Source organism: Nannobrachium achirus, assembly GCF_963921795.1.
Source record: "Nannobrachium achirus genome assembly, chromosome: 23".
In the NCBI taxonomy this organism is placed as follows: Eukaryota; Metazoa; Chordata; class Actinopteri; order Myctophiformes; family Myctophidae; genus Nannobrachium; species Nannobrachium achirus.
In genome coordinates, this window is record NC_137830.1 from 19,322,732 (window position 1) to 19,345,146 (window position 22,415).

The window sequence follows — 22,415 nt, forward strand, 5'->3', positions numbered from 1 at the left end:
TGTGGTACCACACACTGAAAATAGCCGACCTCCAAACTCACAAATGAGCTTGTCGGTCTGCTATTTTCGATGTTTCCACCAAAAGGCCCTTTTTAGCCTCTGCCAGGCAGGTTCGCCGCCTGAAAAGGTTGAGAACCACTAAGGGCCATGGATTCTTTTAGAGCCTTTTTTCTCTTCAGTTTGACTGTCCATTTGACGCACATTTAGAGGAACTGATTTAAACTTGGCCCTAAGAGTATGCATCGGCCCTTAGCCTAATCATTTATGGGCCATAATTAAAGTGAATACAAAGAAAATCAAGTATAGAAAGGGGTCCCCATGATTATTTTGGTGGGTTCCTAGTTCAGACATGATTATTTTGAGGGGTCCCCTTGCAGTTGCAGACTCGCCTCACCGCTACTCACCAGTTAAGAGTGGGGTGGCTCAGAGTAGGTGTACAAGACACACTACACCACTAAGATACCCATTTACCTGTCAAAGTACTTTATAAATCTATCTTCTGCTATACCACCAAAATGTGGAACGCCTTACCGAAGGCCTTAAAGGAGTGTGGTTCCCTAGCATCCTGTAAAATCGCCCTGAAAAAACACTTATGGGTGGCAGCTGTTTGCAACTGCCAATAACAAACCAAGCCCAGCCTTACCCTCCCTGACCCGTCTTTGTATTTACCTACTGTATATATGTTTTGCACTGTTATTTAAAGCCCCTATCATAGTCCAAGGTGAAGAGCTATCCACTGCACATTTTAGGTGGAAAGCTTTCCACCTCAAGTCAGAAAATAAGTGAAGGCCATCATAGTCAGTCACGGTGAAGTCCTATTCACCGTGACTGACTGGTCTAGATCGACCAATCAGTGAACGGGGTGAAGAGCCTATCTGTCTGAAAGTAAAAACAGAGAGATGTGTCGGGACTCGCGGTGGATAGCTCTTCACCGCGGTACCGACTCTGATGGGGGCTTTAGTCTCTATGTTTATTTTTTGAAGCGGTGAAAACCGCTTCCTATGAGTGGCTTTGTGTGTATCACGCCCATATATGGTCATTTCAGTCCAGAATGAACAGGCTTTTTCAAAAACAATGTCCGTTTAATTACCATATATGGTGATCTCAGTCCAGAATGAACAGGGTTTTTCAAAAACACAATGTCATGTCCATATATGGTCACTCCAGTCCAGAATTAATAGTTTTTTTCTGTCCTGTACGTCCAGAATATGTGTGTAGTGTCCCTCCCGGTCTGATGAATGGATACTTTGAGGATTGGTCAAGCTTCACATGATAATTTGGCCCTCCATTCTTTATATATTCATTCAGAATATATAAAGAATGTAGAATTCAGAATATATAAAGAATGAATAGATCACAGAGTCCATAACTGTATAGATGTATAGATCACAGAGTTCATAACTCTAGAACACATAGAATAAAGGTTCACCGCTTCACTTCGAACCAAGGTTTGATTTTTTTATTTTCTCCTGACCATATCTACTGTATACTTTGTTCTATCCGTCTGTCATTCAATTTTATGAGATACTTCAATGGTTTCCTTTGTAAATAAGCCAATTAAGTGCTTTCCTAGGATCTCCTTTTAGTTGACCTTGTACCAGTGAACTGTACCGTCAAGTCGGTCACAAAACTGTACTTTTTTTTTTCTATGCAAACTAATAGTCTTCAATCAATCAATCAATCAATCAATCAATCAATCAATCAATCAATCAATCAATCAATCAATAATCAGTTCAATGATTGTTTTGGTGGGTTTATATATATATATATATATATATATATATATATATATATATATATATATATATATATATAGCACAATGTGTCAAAGTAAAGTAGAAGTCGTGAATTCCAAATTTATTTGAGTAAAAGTCCAAAAGTATTGCTATGAAAACAAAGTAGGCCTAGTTAAAGTAGCCAACTAAAAGTAGAACACACTCAGAATGTCCCTTATGACCTTATCACAAGTTTCCAATTTCATGAAGCATGAAACCTTTTGAAAATAGCAAATCTACAAGCTCACAATCCGTCGCATCATAATAAAATACTCAACTAAAGTACAAATACCTAAAACATACGTTCACTGAAATGAATGCACACCGCTACTTAAGTAAATCTACTTAGTTACTTTAACCATGTGACCGGACGCTTTCAAAGCTCTGCCTTCCCACGTGACAGAAATGGGACCTGTGATTGGTTAGCCACTGGAAGTGACGTCACAGGAGATGACGTGTTTAGTTTGAAATCTGAAGGGCCGGTTATGTTTCGCTCGTATCGTCAAATCACGCACAGAACGATTAAAACATTGCGTGTGGTAATGGATTAAACCACCCGAAAGAAAATTATTGGACAGTATTTCGTGAATCCCGGTCTATTTCCCCGACTGAACAAACTCCGTGGATCTCCATGGCTTGGATGTAACACAGTAGCAGGGAGCTGATAGCAAGTAAGTAGCCTGCTAGCTAACTGTGTACCTTATTTCTGTGGTTAAACTCGTCTAAAACACTGCATAATTCGACCATATGAGTGAGTTTTGAACAATGCTGTTGCTGTTTGTTGTGTTGGTTGTGTTGAAACTTGACATGGATGTTATTTAACCATTCGAACTTTGCTAAAGCTAACGTTTGCTATTTTTATCAGTTAGTTCAGTAAGCCACCCTGTAACACCAATGCTAACAAAATTATTGTAGATTAGTGGTTCTAAGTGGGGTCCAGGGACCCCAAGCCTGCCTCGGCGGTCCTTTGGGAGTTCCAGGGGGTCCACAAAATGGACCCTTTTATAGGGTGTAACTCAGAGAGAGTACAAATGTAACCAAATGGACCCACCAAATGGATTACATTTGTACACACAGGTCACATAGCACGCAAATTAATTCCAATTAATATATCAGAATAATAATAATGTAGAATAATAATTTCACAGTTGTAAGCCAAAGTCATGCTGTACAAAACGGTAACAATAAAACAGTCATTTCTTGCAGTTCTCACATGACAGACAGAGACACAGACAGGCAGCCAGCCACACACACACACACACACACACACACACACACACACACACACACACACACACACACACACACACACACACACACACACACACACACCCCAGAGGAGCCTCGTGTACCACCGGTGGTATGCATATCACAGTTAAAGAACCACTGCCCTACTTAAACTCTATGTTGGTTTGTTTACTTGTTGAGTGAGAAAAATGTATCACTGTTGCACATGAAGTTAATCATCTGGGGACCCCCCCAAAATAATTTACAGGTTGAGAACCACTGCTGTAGACTACAACATTTGGTCTTAGTTATTGGTGGTGGTGGTAAAATCTTACTTTGCTTGGTTTTGTTTGGCATTGTTTGACAGCACAGTTATCAGTGTATTTTGGATTCATGTCAATTTGTGTTTTCACTTCAGATATTTAACCACTTGAACTGTCAATAAACTTGACCTTTCACTCTGTACTTAGTCTGCTCTTTTCCCCCTCTACACCAAAGCTCTTTGCCAAAAATAGCCGATCTACAAGCTCAAAACGTGTCGCAGCGTGAGGCGTTGTGAGCTTGTAGATCGGCTATTTTTGGCTAAAGTTCTTTTGGAGGACCCCCTGTAGTAACTCTGTTACAATATACAATATCACAATATTCTTCCAAGCTGTATCACGATACCCAATCTTATGACAATTCCTTTTCATGTTGTTTTTCAGAACATTTAGACCAGTGGTCCTCAAAGTCGGGTCCAGGGACTAAATTGACCCTTACGAGTATGTAACTCTGACAGTATTCGGTTTCATTTGTATACTGTCAGAGTTAAGTGGAGACCTTGACATTTTAAAGTTTGAGAACTACAGATTTAGACCAAAATGCAGGTTTAAATGGATTCTGCAATGGATCTCAGTATTAGCAATTCAACAGGATTTTGTAATAAGGCTCCCTCATTGTATCACGATATATACAATATCTCTGAAAAGGCATATCGTGGAGACATTGTATCGTCTTAACAATACAATATCACCATATCGCTCACTCCTACGCCCACCCCAGATTTGTCATTTCTTTCTGTTACCTCAAATTAAATTGTGCATTTCACTTGGCGTGTGTGTGTGTGTGTGTGTGTGTGTGTGTGTGTGTGTGTGTGTGTGTGTGTGTGTGTGTGTGTGTGTGTGTGTGTGTGTGTGTGTGTGTGTGTGTGTGTGTGTGTGTGTGTGTGTGTGTGTGTGTGTGTGTGTGTGTGTGTGTGCGCGCGCGTGGACAAGTGTTGTGATAATTGTTTAGTTTCCTTATGGATACTTTGTCAGCTAACGTAGAGCCAACATTCATTCTGCAATAATTATGTTCATAGTGGAGCAGATTGTTCACTTCTGAATGTGGTGTTCTTTTATATACCTTATTCCCTAGACGGAGAAGGACAATTTTCTCAAAGGGTGACTGCAATTGTTGACAAATGACAAGTGAGTTTAAATTAATTACTTTGTTAAATTTAAGAGCACTACATGTCTGATTAAGTTAAAGATTTCTAAGGTGTGTCTGGGTGCGTGCACGGTGCACTTAATGTTTTCGTTTACACCAGTCACAAGGCGGTCCTGATTTTAGAAGTAGGTCCTCAGGTGTCAATGAATTGTCTAACTTTGTTATATTTGTTAAGTTAATATTATTTTGTGAATTCAAATAAAGCAATTGTCTGTCTGTCTGTCTGTCTGTCTGTCTGTCTGTCTGTCTGTCTGTCTGTCTGTCTGTCTGTCTGTCTGTCTGTCTGTCTGTCTGTCTGTCTGTCTGTCTGTCTGTCTGTCTGCCTGCCTGCCTGCCTGCCTGCCTGCCTGCCTGCCTGTCTGTCTGTCTGTCTGTCTGTCTGTCTGTCTGTCTGTCTGTCTGTCTGTCTCTCTGTCTGTCTTTCTTTGGGTAAAAATTATGTGCTTGTATTTTCTAACCATGTTGGAGATCTGTTAGCAATAGACTATTGGCATCTTAGCTACATTTCCTTCCTGTGACTTTACCATATACCCAGGTTGGCATGGTTGCAGACATAGGAGGCAGTACACTAGACAACTGTACCATAGGATGGTGGTGTCCAATCAACTGGCTCTGCTGCAGACTGCAGTACATCCTTGTGCTGCGCTGCAAGAGGGTGTTCCGAGACCTGCATCTTTTTGATGTTCTATATGGTAAATTTAAGTTTTAATTGCTCACTGTAATTTTCCTGGAACTTTCCTTTTGTCTTTCTAACTTTAAATGCTGTTTGGCAAAACGTTTGATGTACACAAGCAGCATGCCACAGTATACAGTTGTCTTAACTGCTGAAAAGGGATCACATAATTATGATCCTGTTCAATATAATTATCTCCATCTAGTTGCCTCCACAAATCAGGTAATCAAGTTTATAGCAGACGATATTGATTAGTCTGAAATCAAATCTGTTCTCAGATTTGACTAGATTTGACTCAGTTATTATTTTTTAAAGCACACACACATTGCTCAGTCATATAAAACCTTTGAACAAATGTCTGTCTTATAAGGATCATAATGTAAAAATGAAGCTAGCATTATTACTAAGTTTGCTTCTTGTAATTTCTTTTTAGGGGCACTAAAGAAGAACCGTGACAGTCACACAGGACATGCACCAGGAGGCAGAGAAGTCTGTCGAAGTGGTTCACAGAAGCTCGAGGTGGGAACAGGGCAGCCCTTGAAAACACACAGGACAATATGCAAAATGTCACCTGACTGCCTCAGTCTTGGTAACACGCACGTCGCACGTGCGCACACGCAACAGATCCCACTCTGTGTTCAGAATATTTAAGTTCATGTAGTTTGCCCACGCATATAGCATACACTGTTTTAAAATAATTGTTTACAAGAGTTAAAGGGATATTTCACTTTCAAACATGGGCGTCATTTTAAGGTTTATTCAGATAGCACCCCATGCTGTTTTAAATGGTTTGATTCAATATTTAAATATTTGATGTTAATTTTATTTTATTTAATTAATGTATTTAATGTATTTTTTCCATAAAAAGAATTGGAACATGGAATTGGGAAAAAACATGGCCCCTTTTGCATTAGAAGGCCAATATCAGTCACTAGAACCATGGTTGTATATCTGATAACAATGTATATAAAATGTTAAATACTGAATCAAGCAACTTAACAATGTGGGGTGCTCACAAGATAGTGAGCCCGTCTGGGGGTTATATACAGTATATATTACTGTTACATAATGCAGACAAGTGCATCGTCTTTAAGGTGGTTGTGTTCCATTTTATATCCTTCTCCTATCACATCTTGCTGCTGTGTTGCGCATTGCTGTACTTCCCTCAGCAGATATGGGAGTTTATTTGTCATGTTTTCAAACTCTCCTTGGGTGGTTTTGATCTGTGGAAAGTGTCTCTCTGATGTCTTTGTACAGTGGGCAGGCGGTTAGGAAGTGTAACTCAGTTTCTACTTCATTTTGTGCACAGTGGGTGCAAAGTCTGTTTTCACTGAGTCTCTACCTAGTTGATTTGGGTCGGTCACCTTGCTCATGTATTCTACCATGGTGTATTCTCTGTTTAGGGCCAAGTAGTATTCTAGTTTGCTCTCCTTATTGGTTGCGTAAATGTGGTGTGTTGAACAATAGTTTGGTAGGACGCCAATTTCTGATTTGCCCAGGACGTGCTTTCTGTGAGGAAGTTTAGAATTTTTTGATTGATGATCACATAGAGACTTTTTCCAAGGTTGCTGTTTACACAGGTCCCATTGTAATTATACTGCTCAAAGAAATGAAGGGAACAAAATGTTCCCTTAATTTATTTGAATTTATTTGAGTATAGTATACTGTAGTACTGCTCAAAGAAAGCTCAAAGAATTAAGGGAAAATGTGTTCCCTTCATTTCTTTGAGCAGTGTATTTGGCTCATATTTGTCTCCACTTTTGTAGATTAGCGTTATCATCCCTTGGTTCCATAAATTGGGGAAAATCCCAGAGCTGAGTTTTAATATGGCCAGTTGATATTTGATGCGAGTCATTTAATTAAGAATGCTATCAGCCCCACAGGCCTTAGTTTTTAGTGTTTTTATTTTGTCTTGTAGTTCTTCAAGGGTGATTTGAAAATCTGGTGGGTTATTTTATAGCTGACTCTAGATTTTGTAGTTAATCTTGTATTTGTTTTTTGCTCTTTATTTGTCTCTATTGAGCCAAACAGTCTGAAAAAATGGAAGGATAGTGTAAGTTGAGTTGGTTTCAGTTTTCCCAGAAACTGTTAGTTTATTCGGAGTAGGGGTGGGCGATACTGGATAAAAGCATTATCACGATATGCTTCATGCAGTATCACGATACACGATATTATCACGATACTGTTTTATGCGGGTTTTTAGGTTTATTATGATTATTAGACCCTCACATATATTCTATAGATAATCTATTCATTTGTATGCTGCAGATAGAAAGATAGATAGACTAATCTATGATTTTTTTAATGATAACATTCAGATTTTTGATTAAACAATTATCATTTTTTACCTCAAAATATTTACTAGTTGGTGTGATGATGGTTCAGGTCATTCAAATGGGTCCCAGAAATGTTTTATGGGTTCCCTTAAAATGTTATCAGAGTGTTGTGAGCTTGTAGATCGGCTATATTCAAAACAATTTGGCGGGACCTCTCTGGGGGTCTCGACCCACAGGTTGACAACAACCCATGCCTTACCATTGAAACTTGAGGGAAAACAAATTACCTTATGGTTGGTTTATTAGACCCACACAGATATTCTATAGATAATCTAGACCCACACAGATATTCTATAGATAATCTATTCATTTTTATGCTGCAGATAGAAAGATAGTTTTTTTTTAATGATAACATTCAGATGTTTGATTAAACAATTATCATCTTTTACCTCAAAATATTTACTAGTTGGTGTGATGATGGTTCAGGTCATTCAAATGGGTCCCAGAAATGTTTTTTGAGTGTTGTGAGCTTGTAGATAGGCTATATTCAAAACAATTTGGCGGGACCTCTCTGGGGGTCTCGACCCACAGGTTGACAACAACCCATGCCTTACCATTGAAACTTGAGGGAAAACAAATTACCTTATGACCAACCAAAGTCAGGAGGTTTGTTATGATACAAGCTTTATTTTTAGAGAATTACTCACTCATTATCATCCTAGCTTTTCGCTTTTCTACTAACAATAACGGCATGGTTTTTATGACTAAGCCAATTATGTAATAGATAAAATAGACGCAAAATAGACGCGACGATTTCACCGCGATTCGCGACGACACACGCATGCATCAATGGTGAAAACATAAGCACTTTACAAATAGCAGCAAATAGCTACTTGTTTATAGTTAATAAAAACAGATGCATGGATTTACAAGGTGATCTAAATCATCTCATCAATACTGCCAGAACACACAGCTATGGATGAGACTCCAGCACAGTTCAGCTTTGCAAGCAGTGAGATGGCTGATAGCGATAGCAGGACGGATAAGTAGTTTGCGTCCTGTTAGTTTAATGCATCCATTATAAAAAATATGCTTCAAAGAATGCAGGCCAAGCTGCATCACTGCTTTACTAAAGTCCCGTGAAAGTGAAACTAAATCGTGGACCACTGTGCCGTGCTCCTGCACACAATCACAACTCAGTCAGTGCTGTAGACACTCTGTAGCCTGTTAACCTCGCATCACCAGGCTTAGTAGCCTGTCTGCGTGCTGCACGGGGGAGGGGCCGTGAAAGCAGGGGACAGATCCTCAAACTATATGACACGTTGAGCCGCGACACGTTATAGCTTGTAGATCTGTTCTTTTTGGCGAATTACACCACAGTACTATAGAAGTATAAATTAAGCAATAGAGCTGCGACTCATGGAACGTGCACTCGCTGTATCCAGAGCCTTTTCTAAATGACTGTTTGTATCACGAGAGAAACGATATTCTGAAATGGCCTATCGTGGCAAAGCTGTATCGCCGAGACGATAATTATCGCCATATCGCCCACCCCTAATTCGGAGTCCTCGATATCTGGCAGTTGGTTTCTGACATCTTGATCTCTCTTTTCAGCCTGTGGGGCAGTCACCTCTGTGCCATGTCTTAGGACAATGATGTATATGTTTGCAATTTATCTGGAAAAGGTCTAACGTTCTGCTCTTATGCCAAGGGCAGGGCTCAAAATATATATTTTTTTCTTTGTAGCAACGGTGCTACCAGTTTAAAAAAAGTAGGAGCACAGACAAATATTTTTGGCACCTAACAAAATGTAAGGAACGCCAACATGTAATGTTTATTTTAGCCATTTGGCCTACCCGTGGTTTAGGACAGTGGATCTCAACATTATTATCATACAGCAATTATTTTTCGGAGATCCCAGAATGAGCATCTTAATGATCTCCACATTTCTAAAGTGACAATTTATTGACTTTTAAAGGGCCAGTTCACCTCTGGGGCAACCAGATTTTATTTTATTGTTGTTTGGGACAGGATGAACACAATCCTGAGTTATCCTTTGTGTTCCATCTGTGTTTTGAGATATTTTAGTATTTCAGCATGAATGATGATGCATCATATGAGTCATCATGCTGCATCATATGATGTAAAATGCATCATCATTCCTGCTGAAATACTAAAATATCTCAAAACACAGATTGAACACAAAAATTAACTCAGGATCGTGTTTATCGTGTCCCAAACAACAATAAAATAATATCTGGCTGCCCCAGAGGTGAACTGGCCCTTTAATTATTATTTTTTCATTGAGTTGAAAGTAAACAACAAACTAACTATACTAAATTGACACTACAGTACTTTATTAATAAATAACAATACAATAATGCTGTTTACTACTTTACAAGTAACAAAATGTAGCATTAAAATCATGTGGTTGGCCACCACTTAGGATTTAAAATGTAGTGTCCTGGCAGACACAAGAAGAGCAGGCATTAAGGATGAGTGGTCACCTCAATGTAAAATTGTCTATTTTGTCCAAAATGTTTGGAAAATGATCTTAAGTAATGTAAAGTATACATGATGTGAACATGCATGGTATGTCATCATCAGACCAACATTAATCCTTTTGCCCATAATGTTTGAATACTGGTTTTGTAGATATTATAGAAATATTAGCCCTTAATTTTGCAATGTTCAATCGTGTTCTAATGATGCATTCTTTACATTAAGCCCAAAGCCCACCATTTGCCCCAAATTTAAATTTTTAACATTTTGGAAGAAATAGCCAATTTTACATCTAGGTGCCCACTCTTCCTGTTACTGGGTATTTTGCGTAAATAGCCTACCCACTTCTAATGTGGGTAGGCTTTAGTACCAGCCATGCATGATTCTATCTGCCAAGCTCCAACATGCATGCTCGCTCGTTCACACAGAGCCTCTCCGTAATTTGTATAGTGTTCGTTCTGAAACGCTGTGAAATTGGACATAAAGGTCTGAGTCTCTGAGATTTCGGGGCAGCAGCGCTCAACAACGCTCCAACTGTTCCATCTAGAAGCTAACACTATTAGCAGCATCAATGGTAGTAGCAGGCTGCCAGCTCAGCCAAATGAATTGATGTTATGAATGAGTGATGCTGCGTGCTGTTTGGCTGAAACAAGCCCTGGCAAAGGGCAGTCCACCCTAGACCATGTATATTCCAGGATGATATAGTGAGTAATTTGTATTCCATAGTTTACATTGCTACATCCAAGGGGTCCTGCTCTGGGCCCATTTGCTACATCCCAGGGGTCCTGCTCTGGGCCCATGGTCGATGTGTGTGTGTTGGGCATGGCTCCGGTCACCACCTTTTGCATATGTGTGTGGTAGAGGAGGGAGAGGGAGAGTAGGTGGTGGTGAGGCTGGTGCATGAGTGTATATTGTGGACATCAACGGGGTGGATGAGCTACCCTGCTGTGTGGCACAAGGTTGTCTGGGTGAAGCATGGGGGTGTCTAGGGGTGTCCTCTGTGTGGAGTGGTGTCTAGCAGAGGGTCATCTGTGTGGTGTCTGGGTCTAGTAGGTTGTCTGGCAGAGTTGTTCATCAATTTGTTGCTTCTGCAGGATATGCCTGGGCTGTGGTTGAGTGTGGTATCCTTCCTGTTCTTTGCCAAGGTAAATAGGAGGCAAAGACACCAACATCATTTTCGCTATCTCACAATTCCAACCGGCAGATTCGTCGCACCATGGGTGCCAAACTGTAGCCGGAAGTTTGGTAGAAGGCACTGGGGTCAGTGAAACCCTGTGGAGCAGCCTGGGAGCAGCTCATGAATAGACACTATTTCTGAACAATTGAGACATTTATAACATACTCAGTTCAGGAAAATAAAACAAGGCTTGACAAACATTTATTTTTGCTCTGTTGATTTTCGATCGATGTGTGCACTGTCATTTTATAGCAGTATCTAAAGAGCAAAAAGTATGTTTCTAAACGTGCCAAGTATTGCGAGACTATCCACAGTTTCCTGTCTGGGAACCAAACCATGTGATACTTCGGAGAAACGATTATTATTTACCATTATTATTTAATTATGTACAGTGCACATCGAAAAGCAAGTGATTGTAAAAATACCTTTGATATGTTTTCTTTTATATTCCTGGAAAGATTATATGACAAAGGTCGTTTAGTTTAGTTTAGTTTATTTGATCATCACATATTTCCATACAGGTCATACATTCATATAATCATTGTTACAGGTGATTAAAAGAAAAAGGCTGAAGCTGAAAGCTTGTTAATGCCTATCCTACTTATTCATGAATTAAAACATTGATTAGTTATAAGAGTGTAGAGATTATTATTAATTATTCTTTTTCAAAAAAAAAAAGTAAAAAAAAAAAAGAAGACAGACTATTCATAAATAGTTTCTTCCAGGTTTGTTCGTGAGCTGATCTAGCCGGCTCCATCCACTGTCACGTTATTTCATCGCACTTCGGTGTGAGTTCTGGCACCCATGGTGTGCATCATGGCCAGCGGTCACGTGTTTGCCTTCCCTTCCTTCAGAAAGAGCTTCCTTGTTCTTTGCAAATGTTGGGATTTCAGTCTTGCAGATGTGAACCTCGATTTCTTTTCCTGGGTTTTCCTGTTCAGTGTTGGTTGTTGTTTCGCGAAGTACAGTTTTTGCACCATTGCAAAGATTTGGGGTATTTGTACGTTGATGTTGGCAGGTTTGACGTCTCGTCTGGGTAGCAGTGAAAAGATGACTATTTTTTCTGTTGAGGACAGACACACATGAACACACAGTGACTAAAAACAAACACTCCAAGGAGTGGGGACTATTTTAAAGCCAGAGTGGCCCCAAACATGTTTGAAAGTTGAATATCTTATTTACTTGATAGTTCTTGTGTTCTTGAAGTGGCTCAACATTGGCCAATAAGCTAGTCTGGGATCACTTCACTTTTCGAGGTTTGATCCGGTCGGGAGTGGAAACCACTTTACGTCATGTTATAGTACTCAAAGGACTACAATTTGCCGGAACTATCAACCCGGATTCATGGGTTATACATCCAGGTCAGCTGTGTGGGATCAATCATTTTTCTGAGGCCTGTGGTCAATGTTTGAGTTTGAGTTCTGATTTTTACGTAACCCTGATTGTACATAGCCCTAGTTAAAGCTGACTTGAAGATGCTTGTTATGTATACCGTTGCCGCTGGCACCACATAATGTGTTTGTTAAGGACTAATGTTTACATTAAAGGAGCTATAGTCAACTTTTTCTTGAAAAACTGATGCTAAAATAAAGATAATGTTTCAAAAATATTGTATAAAAAAATTAGCGTTATACATGTGTTTCTATTCAAAGATGACCATGTAAAATAATGATAAAATCATTTTGGCCATTGACGGACCGACACTTTGTTCTGTCACTTTGTTTCTGGTCTTGTTAGACTAGGATGTAAACAAATTGTCGGCCCGACAATGGCCAAAAAGATTATTTTATCATAATTGTTTACTTTTTGTGGACATTTTTGAACTGTATGAAGCTTCTTTTTTTATAAAATATTTTTTGAAACATTTTTATTTTATCATCCGTTTTTCAAGAAAAAGTTGACTATAGCTCCTTTAAGTTGGCACTACTGTTTGCACTTTATTTCCAGTTATTATTGCATATATATTGTCTTATTTTTATTTTTGCACTATACAATATTTTATCAGTTCCAGCAGACTTTTTTCTCAGAGTGACCCCGAGTGCCAAAGTTAATGTTTTGAAGAGTTTGGATCCGATCAAATTGTATGGAGTGGGTTATACACTTTATTTTAATTTATATATTATATATTTTTTTTTCTTTTCTTCTTTTAAAAGACATTTTTGTAAACATAATTTGTGTATACGTTCTTTTTAGTTTTAATCAATTTTAACCCATTACAGTACAATAAACTTTATTAATTTTGTTACATTGTCTGAAATTGTTTTTTCAATATTTCCCACAATGGTTAAATTGAAATTTGCTAAACTTAAGTCACCTTTTGCATCTTAATGGAAGTTATTGTTGTTGTAATTATCTTAACTAAAGCCTAAAGCAAGTAGCCCCCATTAGCAGCAATGAAGAGAATAACACCGATTTAGAAATAAGAGCCACGGAGGGAATATCCAGTGATTACCGATGCTGCCTGGGGCCCAGGGCTGGAGAGCCAGCTGCACTTTGGCACTCGCCCCTCCTGGAGAGTCTTCACTCAGTTCACTGCAACCAGAATGCGTCCATCAAGGAACTTCATCCCTATGGAAGGAATAGGCCTACTGTGAGTAGCAGCTGTCTACACTCATTGGTAAGTGTTGGAATTTAGCTGGCATTTGTTTTCCTGCTGTTTTAATTTGTCATGTCTGAGACAGATGCGTAGGCTATTTTAGGCTTAATTTCTATTTGTATCATTATAGAAGTCAACAGAATGATGGTGAACTTGGTGAAGTGAAAGCTTGAGAGTGAGTGAATGGCAAGAGAGCTGTGTGACCCACCTAGCTGTGACAATAGAGCGCATCTAATTAGTTTCCCCCAGACAGGATTTTTTAATGTTGATTGATTTATGTTGTTTAAACTGCTCTGTTGTAGTCTGGTGGCATTAGTTGGCAAACTTGGCATTTAAAAGTCAGGGGACGGAACATTGCATTCAGATGACAGTACACTGCTGCCAGTGTTGCCAGGTCTGCTTATAATAAGTGACTTTGGGCTTGTTTTCCTGTAAAATCACTTGAAGACATGCATAGTTGTGGGTTGCTTTTTAGTTTAAGTTTGTTTCTGAAGTGTACTTGCTTATTTGGCCTTGCTTTCAAGATTCTTTTTTTTAACTCATTGAATGCCATTTCAAGATGGCCCCCAAGTACCAGACTGCCACTATCCTAGATTTCTAGTGCACGGATCAATTTTTAGTGCACGGATCGTGCACGCCCATGCACCATATATGCATCATATGTGTAGTACTTTTTAACAGCTTTCAAACAAAACAATCCGCTTGGAAATCCGTTCAGGCATTCATGAGTTACAAGCCTTCAAAGTCAGACAAAACAGCCATTTTTGACATTTTGAAAGATGTGTTTGTTTGTTATGGGGCTACACATGCAATTTCACAATTGCGATCATGCCTAATACATTTGAGGCATTTTTAGAAATTCTTTTATAAAAAATTTTTTTGAAGAATTTTTTTTTTTTTTTTTTTTTCAAAATGGCTTCCAACTCGGGAAACTCGGGCTCTGGCAGCCTGGGACTACTGTAATAACTCGGGAAACTCGGGCCTTGGCAGTCAATGAGTAAAAATAGCTGATGTAATAGAGCGGTGGTGAAAATGGATGCTTCTTTTGGGCTTTTTTCATAGACCTGTTTGCTTGTTTTACTCACAGAATATAAATGTGGCAACACTCAGTGAGAGAAAACAAACACATTGCATATTTAGCTTTTTGATTGGTTGGTTGATTTACTTTATTCAGATTGTACACTTTAGTTAAATCTATTTAAACGGCAGTAACGGCAGCTATTGTGTTCAGACAGTTTTCCCAGGTTCCCAGTTAAAATATGATTATTTTTGGGGTTGCTGCCTGAAAAGGTTGAACCACTGCTCTAGTGTGCATGCTCAAGAACTGTAGCTTCACTACAGGCTGCATACTGCCTTTCTGTTGTCGACCTTTAGCCCATATAGGCTTATTTGGGTTTCTAACTGGGTCTAATGTGGGGTCTACACAAGAAATCTCACGTCGTAACCACATGTGTGCCACCTGTGTTTGCATATATGGGCTTGAACTGGGATCTGAATAGGCCTTACGTGGGTTCCAGCTGGGAAACCACTTGGAGCCCTTAATGGGCTATCACAAGTGTGGCCTACATGGGGCACATATATTTTGCCCAGCTGGAACCCACTTAAGGCCCACTCGGATCTCAGTTCGGGTCCATATAGGCAAACATAGTTGGTGCCCACATGGTTCCCAGATACAATTTCCCATTTGGAACCCACCTGAGACCCAGTCAAAAACCCAGGTAATCCCATATGGGCTAACCCAGGTGTGCCCCTCGCAGCAAAACGAGATGGAACCCAAAATGGGCAAACCCAAGTGTGGCCTACATGGGGCACATATATTTTGCCCAGCTGGAACCCACTTAAGGCCCACTCGGATCTCAGTTCGGGTCCATATAGGCAAACATAGTTGGTGCCCACATGGTTCCCAGATACAATTTCCCATTTGGAACCCACCTGAGACCCAGTCAAAAACCCAGGTAATCCCATATGGGCTAACCCAGGTGTGCCCCTCGCAGCAAAACGAGATGGAACCCAAAATGGGCAAACCCAAGTGTGGCCTACATGGGGCACATATATTTTGCCCAGCTGGAACCCACTTAAGGCCCACTGAGATCCCAGTTCGGGTCCATATAGGCAAACAGAGTTGGTGCCCACATGGTTCCCAGATACAATTTCCCATTTGGAACCCACCTGAGACCCAGTCAAAAACCCAGGTTATCCCATATGGGCTAACCCAGGTGTGCCCCTCGCAGCAAAACCAGATGGAACCCAAAATGGGCAAACCCAAGTGTGGCCTACATGGGGCACATATATTTTGCCCAGCTGGAACCCACTTAAGGCCCACTCAGATCCCAGTTCGGGTCCATATAGGCAAACATAGTTGGTGCCCACATGGTTCCCAGATACAATTTCCCATTTGGAACCCACCTGAGACCCAGTCAAAAACCCAGGTCAGCCCATATTGGCTAACCCAGGTGTGCCCCTCGCAGCAAAACCAGATGGAACCCAAAATGGGCAAACCCAAGTGTGGCCTACATGGGGCACTTATAGTTTGCCCTGCTGGAACCCACTTAAGGCCCACGCAGATCCCAGTTCGGGTCCATATAGGCAAACACAGTTGGTGCCCACATGGTTCCCAGATACAATTTCCCGTTTGGAACCCACCTGAGACCCAGTCAAAAACCCAGGTAAGCCCATATGGGATAACCCAGGTGTGCCCCTAGCAGCACCCAGGAGCAAAACCAGATGGAACCCATGCCCACATACCCATGCAAAAAAACATATGGGGCACCTATAGTTTGCCCAGCTGGAACCCACTTAAGGCCCACTCAGATCCCAGTCCGGGCCCATATAGGCAAACACAGGTGGAGCCCACATGTTTCCCACATAAAATTGCCCATTTGGAACCCACCTGAGACCCAGTCAAAAACCCAGGCAAGCCCATATGGGCTACCCAGGTGTGCCCCTAGCAGCACCCAGGAGCAAAACCAGATGGAACCCAGAACCCGTGAACCCGTGTAAATGGGCGAACCCAAGTGTGGCCCTCATGGGGCACCTATAGTTTGCCCACCTGGAACCCACTTAAGGCCCACACAGATCCCAGTTCGGGCCCATATAGGCAAACACAGGTGGTGCCCACATGGCTCCCGCATAAAATTGCCCATTTGGAACCCACCTGAGACCAGTCAAAAACCCAGGTAAGCCCATATGGGCTACCCAGGTGTGCCCCTAGCAGCACCCAGGAGCAAAACCAGATGGAACCCATGCCCACATACCCATGCAAAAAAACATATGGGGCACATATAGTTTGCCCAGCTGGAACCCACTTAAGGCCCACTCAGATCCCAGTTCGGGCCCATATAGGCAAACACAGGTGGAGCCCACATGTTTCCCACATAAAATTGCCCATTTGGAACCCACCTGAGACCCAGTCAAAAACCCAGGTAAGCCCATATGGGCTACCCAGGTGTGCCCCTAGCAGCACCCAGGAGCAAAACCAGATGGAACCCAGAACCCGTGAACCCGTGTAAATGGGCGAACCCAAGTGTGGCCCTCATGGGGCACCTATAGTTTGCCCAGCTGGAACCCATTTAAGGCCCACTCAGATCCCAGTTCGGGCCCATATAGGCAAACACAGGTGGTGCCCACATGGCTCCCGCATAAAATTGCCCATTTAGAACCCACCTGAGCCCAGTCAAAAACCCAGGTAAGCCCATATGGGCTACCCAGGTGTGCCCCTAGCAGCACCCAGGAGCAAAACCAGATAGATCCCATGCCCACATGCCATGTAAATAACATATCGGGCCGAGATGGCAATGTTGGCTGGGCAGTCAGTGTGTTCAAGCCTTAATTAAGAGCCTCATCAGCCATCATGGTGCTGGATAGGACTGGATTAATGTGTTCTCCCCGAGAGGAACTCTGCTGAACATTATGCACACGCCAATGGTGTAAAGTAACTAATTACATTTACTCAAGTACTGTACTTAAAGCAGTAGTTCACCCCAAAATGATTTTGTTTCTATTGATTACTCACCCCATGGAGACTTGAATTCATGGATATTTTTTAGTTTTTGTTGCTTTCCTAAGCCGATAATTTGATTATAATGAATGTACACCCATTGATTCCCATAGGGGACACTTTGGGTCCCCTATTGGAATCAATGGGGGCTTTATTGGCTTAGGAGCTTTATTGGCTTAGGAATGTGACAAAAACATACAAATATCCATGAATTCAATTCTCCATGGGGTGAGCAATCAATAGAAACAAAGTCATGTTGGGGGTGAACTACTCCTTTAAGTAAAATGTTGAGGTGTTTTAGTACTTTTTGCACTCAAGCACACACACACACACACACACACGCACACACACACACACACACACACACACACACACACACACACACACACACACACACACACACACACACACACACACACACACACACCTTTCACACTCTAAAAATCCATTTCAATTCCATTAAAAGTCCTTCCCTTTGCCACTCTCTCTCTGTCTCTCCTCTTCATTACATGTAGTGATGCAACGGTGATTACTCTTGTTAACGGCTCGAAGGCGACTGCAACACATTCATTTAATCTCTAAACAGCCAGGTAACGCCACTAATGCAATTAGATGTGTTATCCAAGAGACAAAAAGAAAACGACAGAACACGGGAAAAGAGAGAAGAAAAACGCCAAGCACACCATCTCAAGCAAATGTGTTGTTTTGATGTCCTGAACACAATAACTAAAACTAGAATTGAACTTCAAGGCTTTACGACAAAAAGAAGATAACTAACTGAAACTAACTAACAGTTAATTTACACGTACTGTACCAATTTGGCGGTCCTTGACATGAAAACTTTATTTTTATTTATGTATTTATTTTGCTGACTTGCATGTCTATAAGGCAACCTCTTTTAACACATGGGAAGCCAAGGTTTCTAACATTTCTAGCTGTTGCTGCTGCCGCCGTTCACTCACGCTTTATTTTGAAGAGCCTCGGAAGCTTCGTGCGTGTGCACGTGAGTGTCCACTGACGATTGAGGAAGAAAATCCATTTGTTTACAAACGCTCGCGAAACTAAAATCAAAACCGGGGCCGACCATCGCGGTAAAGTGTCGCCGTGAAAACAATCAAATCTCTGCTTCCCTGGAGTTCTTTGCACCTCATTCATAGATAAAGCCCTTTTTATGTTTCAGCCTAGAATGGAAATCAATGCAGCCTAGTCGCGCCATTTTCTCTCTCTGCGAGCAACGGTGTGACCATAGAGTATATATAAAATAGAGAGCGGACGAGCCCCGCCCCCACTAGCATTTCAATGCAAGTGCTCAGTGGCGTTTTGAAGCAACGGCTACGTGCTAGCATGTAGCTAATCCAGGTGCATTCTGGGGAATGGCCCCACTATCTAGTGGGGCCAAACGTCACGCTATGACGTCACGAACGACGTCGACGTCCATTGAACCCTATTGTAGACCCCAGCGCCGCGCTCATATGCTCGTGCATGTATGTTTCACCCCGCCTGAAATTCCAGCTTTGGCCAGTAGGGCGGCCGCTTCAACATTTACAAGCCGTTCTGGGGGCTTGGGTGTGACGTATGGACTAGGCACTAGGGTCATTCACAGGGAACACAACATGCGCGAATTGCGCGCAGCACGCTGCACAGTTAACCCTTTGTTGTCTCGTTGAGGAACGAGACAACTCCTTTTGGCAGAGTGCCCTCTAGTGGCCTTATCTCGTTACTGAACGAGTTTGGCCCCTTGGGTGTTAAGGAATAACATCCTCACTTGTGCCTAGTGTCTCTCTCTCTCTCTCTCTCTCTCTCTCTCTCACCCTGTAGTCATTCTCTCTCGCTCGCTCTGAGCCAGTCATTACTGCCTACCAATTACCCTCGCCTCCACTGATTCAGATTGCACAGAGACTTCTGTCCACATTTGGTATCCACATCCCCCTCTCTACGTCTCTCCCTCATGCACTCTCTCTTTCCTGCTATCCTTGCTCCCTGGCTCAATCACTCTTTATGTTCTGTTTTCCTTCAATCCCTCAATTCCTCTCTGTCCTGTTTATCTACAGTATATCTCCCCCTGTTTTTTTTCCTTGTCACTCATTCTCTTTCCATATTCTAGCTCATCTTTCTGTTCAACCGCATTCCTCTGTATTTTTCTCATCCTCTCCTCTCCTCTCCTCTCCTCTCCTGCTACCCTGACAACTCTCACTCTCTGCTCTCCTCTCCTCTCCTCTGCTCTCCTCTTAATTAGCAGCCTCCTCTGCAGTGAGTAATGATTGCATATAAGTACGGAGGGGGAAGCATGGACCAGGGATGTGCAGAGAACATTAGAGTTTATTTTAAAAAATTTGGTGAAACTATCGAAAATAGCAGACCTCCAAGCCCACAACGTGCTGCAGCGCGACGCGCTGTGAGCTTGGAGGTCGGCTATTTTCGGTACTCGCTACCACATCTAAACTAAGCATAATTAAGTGAGTACTGGAGAGGGCACAGAGAGGGCAATTCTTTCAACATAAGAGGCTGCATTCAATTTCAGGAGAGTTACTTTGGACAAGGCAATTCTCTTGAATGCTGCCTTCAGGTATGGCATGGAAAGAGGGCATTTGCATTTCTTTCACCATAGTGAAAACAGCATTCATGGTCTGGAGAGGGCACTTTTTACAGATAGGGCAGGGGCTCAAGCCCCCTTTGATGTCTATGTGTGCACGTGCCTGGCATGGAGCGACTGAGGCACAGATGGACAGATGAGTGGCAGAAGGCAGCGGAGGGGGGTAGAGGAGTTTGACTTCAAAATAACACGTCTGCTCCAAAATGAAATAAAATAAATGAAAAAAAGGGAAATAATTCCACTAGATTGGCAGTCCAAAACCCACTGAACTGAAGTGAAATGTTCGAATGGAAATATATTGTGGACTCGTTGAGTTTCAGGACACGCCAAGGATAATGAGCTGAGGAGGTAGACAGCCGCCGCCAAGAGAAGGCTGATGTGTCATCATGGCAGAGTATAGTTAAAGTCTCGCAATCGTTTGATCGATTGAACACTTATTCAATTGTCAGAAATGTGGACGTGGTGTCGGACATTAAAAGAGTAGTTCACCCCAAAATTACTTTTTTTCTATTGATTACCCACGCCATGGAGAGTCAGTGTGTGTGTGTGTGTGTGTGTGTGTGTGAGTGAGAGAGAGAGAGGTATTGGTGCTGGTGTTAGAGGAATTCAAGTGTATTATTGCTGTTCCGGCTCTCTTAAATTGCTTCAGATAGGGGGAAATAAAACACTCTGTGATATTATTCACACGGCGGAGAAAGAAACGTGCCTTCTGTTGAAAAGCAGGTCAGATAGAGAGACTGTATTAGCAATGGTCACATTTATAGAAACCTACGTAAATGCTTATGTCCTCCTTTGAAAGTTCCACGTGACATTGGGACGTTCCCTACGCCCCGTGGCTCATTATTTTAAAGGACGTTTGTTAAAAGGACAATGGTTGGGGTTATGACTTGGTTAACTGCCGGAATTACAGAATGTCCAGGGGCGTCAATTGGGTATGGCAGGGGTATGCAGCTGCCATACCCTGGGTCCAGGGTATGTCTCTTTGTCTATGTGTGCTGGTTATTATGTTGATACATTACCGTAAAATAACTACAAATGCAAAATTTACCAATGGTCACTTTAACAAGGTATTATAATTATATTCTCCACACTTCTATTCGCCCCATCTTGACAAAATGGTATATTCCCAGGTTCCGCAGGTCAGCTGCACAGGTGCAATGCATTCTTGTCAATTGTGGCACGTTTACTAACATGCCAAGTTTAGCTGCACTTGAACAACCGTTCCAGGCTGCCATATCCAGCCCAAGAAACTGTAGAAACAGGGGAAAAAAATAAAATGTACTTCTTAAAATAAATTTATCGTGCCTGTTGCTAAGCTATGGCAACATGACTGGTATCACGCGCGTGCAAGATACCAGTCATGTTTCACAAATGTTCAAAAAATGGCCGATGTACAAGCTCGCATTGTGGCACGAAGTGGTGCGCTGTGAGCTTGTACATCTGCTATTTTTGAATAGCCAATTTATAAATGGATAAAGGGGTTACACTGATTTGTTGCTATATATATACTGTATACTGTAGCTAACATCTACCGCAAAATGTCACAGATGCTGTCCCAGTTTTAATGGGTTAAGTCACATTTAGTAGAGAAAATAACTGACTATCATACGCGGCGGCGCGTTGTGAGCTTGTAGATCCGCTGTTTTGAGTGACAACAGACTTGTACGAGTGTTAATTCTAATTCTTTGGACGGCTTGAATGAGGTTAAATCGCTACTCTGGCTGGCGAGAGCCAGGGGGGCAGACTGACCACAATGCGCTCTCTCTCTCTCAAAGTCTCTCTCTGTGTCTCTCTCTCTCTCTCTCTCTCTCTCTCTCTCTGTCTCTCTCTCTTGGACTGAGGAAGTTGTTAGGCCTCTGAAAGGTCACACAGAGCTGTTCGGAGGCCGACAGGCATGTTGCGTGGGCGTGTAACTGTACAGCTGTGTGAGTGTCAAGCTAGGCATGCCTGGATGCCAAGTATAGCTACCAGTGGTGGAAGAAGTACTCAGATTATTATTCAAGTAAAAATATCAGTAACACCAAAAGTAAAAAAAAGTCTAATCAAATATAAATAAATACTGTAAATAGGCACCTTTTTTATAGACGCAGATATAGGACTTAACTGACCCTCTTTGTGCCCATAAAATCCTC

The 22,415-nt window shown here is 41.7% G+C and overlaps 1 long non-coding RNA gene across 1 annotated transcript; it reads left to right on the forward strand.

The window, feature by feature from the left end:
* Nucleotides 1–2,325: 2,325 nt before the first annotated feature.
* Nucleotides 2,326–5,813, forward strand: LOC308309121. Its single transcript, XR_013963314.1, has 4 exons — nt 2,326–2,446; nt 4,398–4,450; nt 5,005–5,161; nt 5,576–5,813. It is a non-coding gene; the product is annotated as an uncharacterized lncRNA (long non-coding RNA).
* Nucleotides 5,814–22,415: the final 16,602 nt, after the last annotated feature.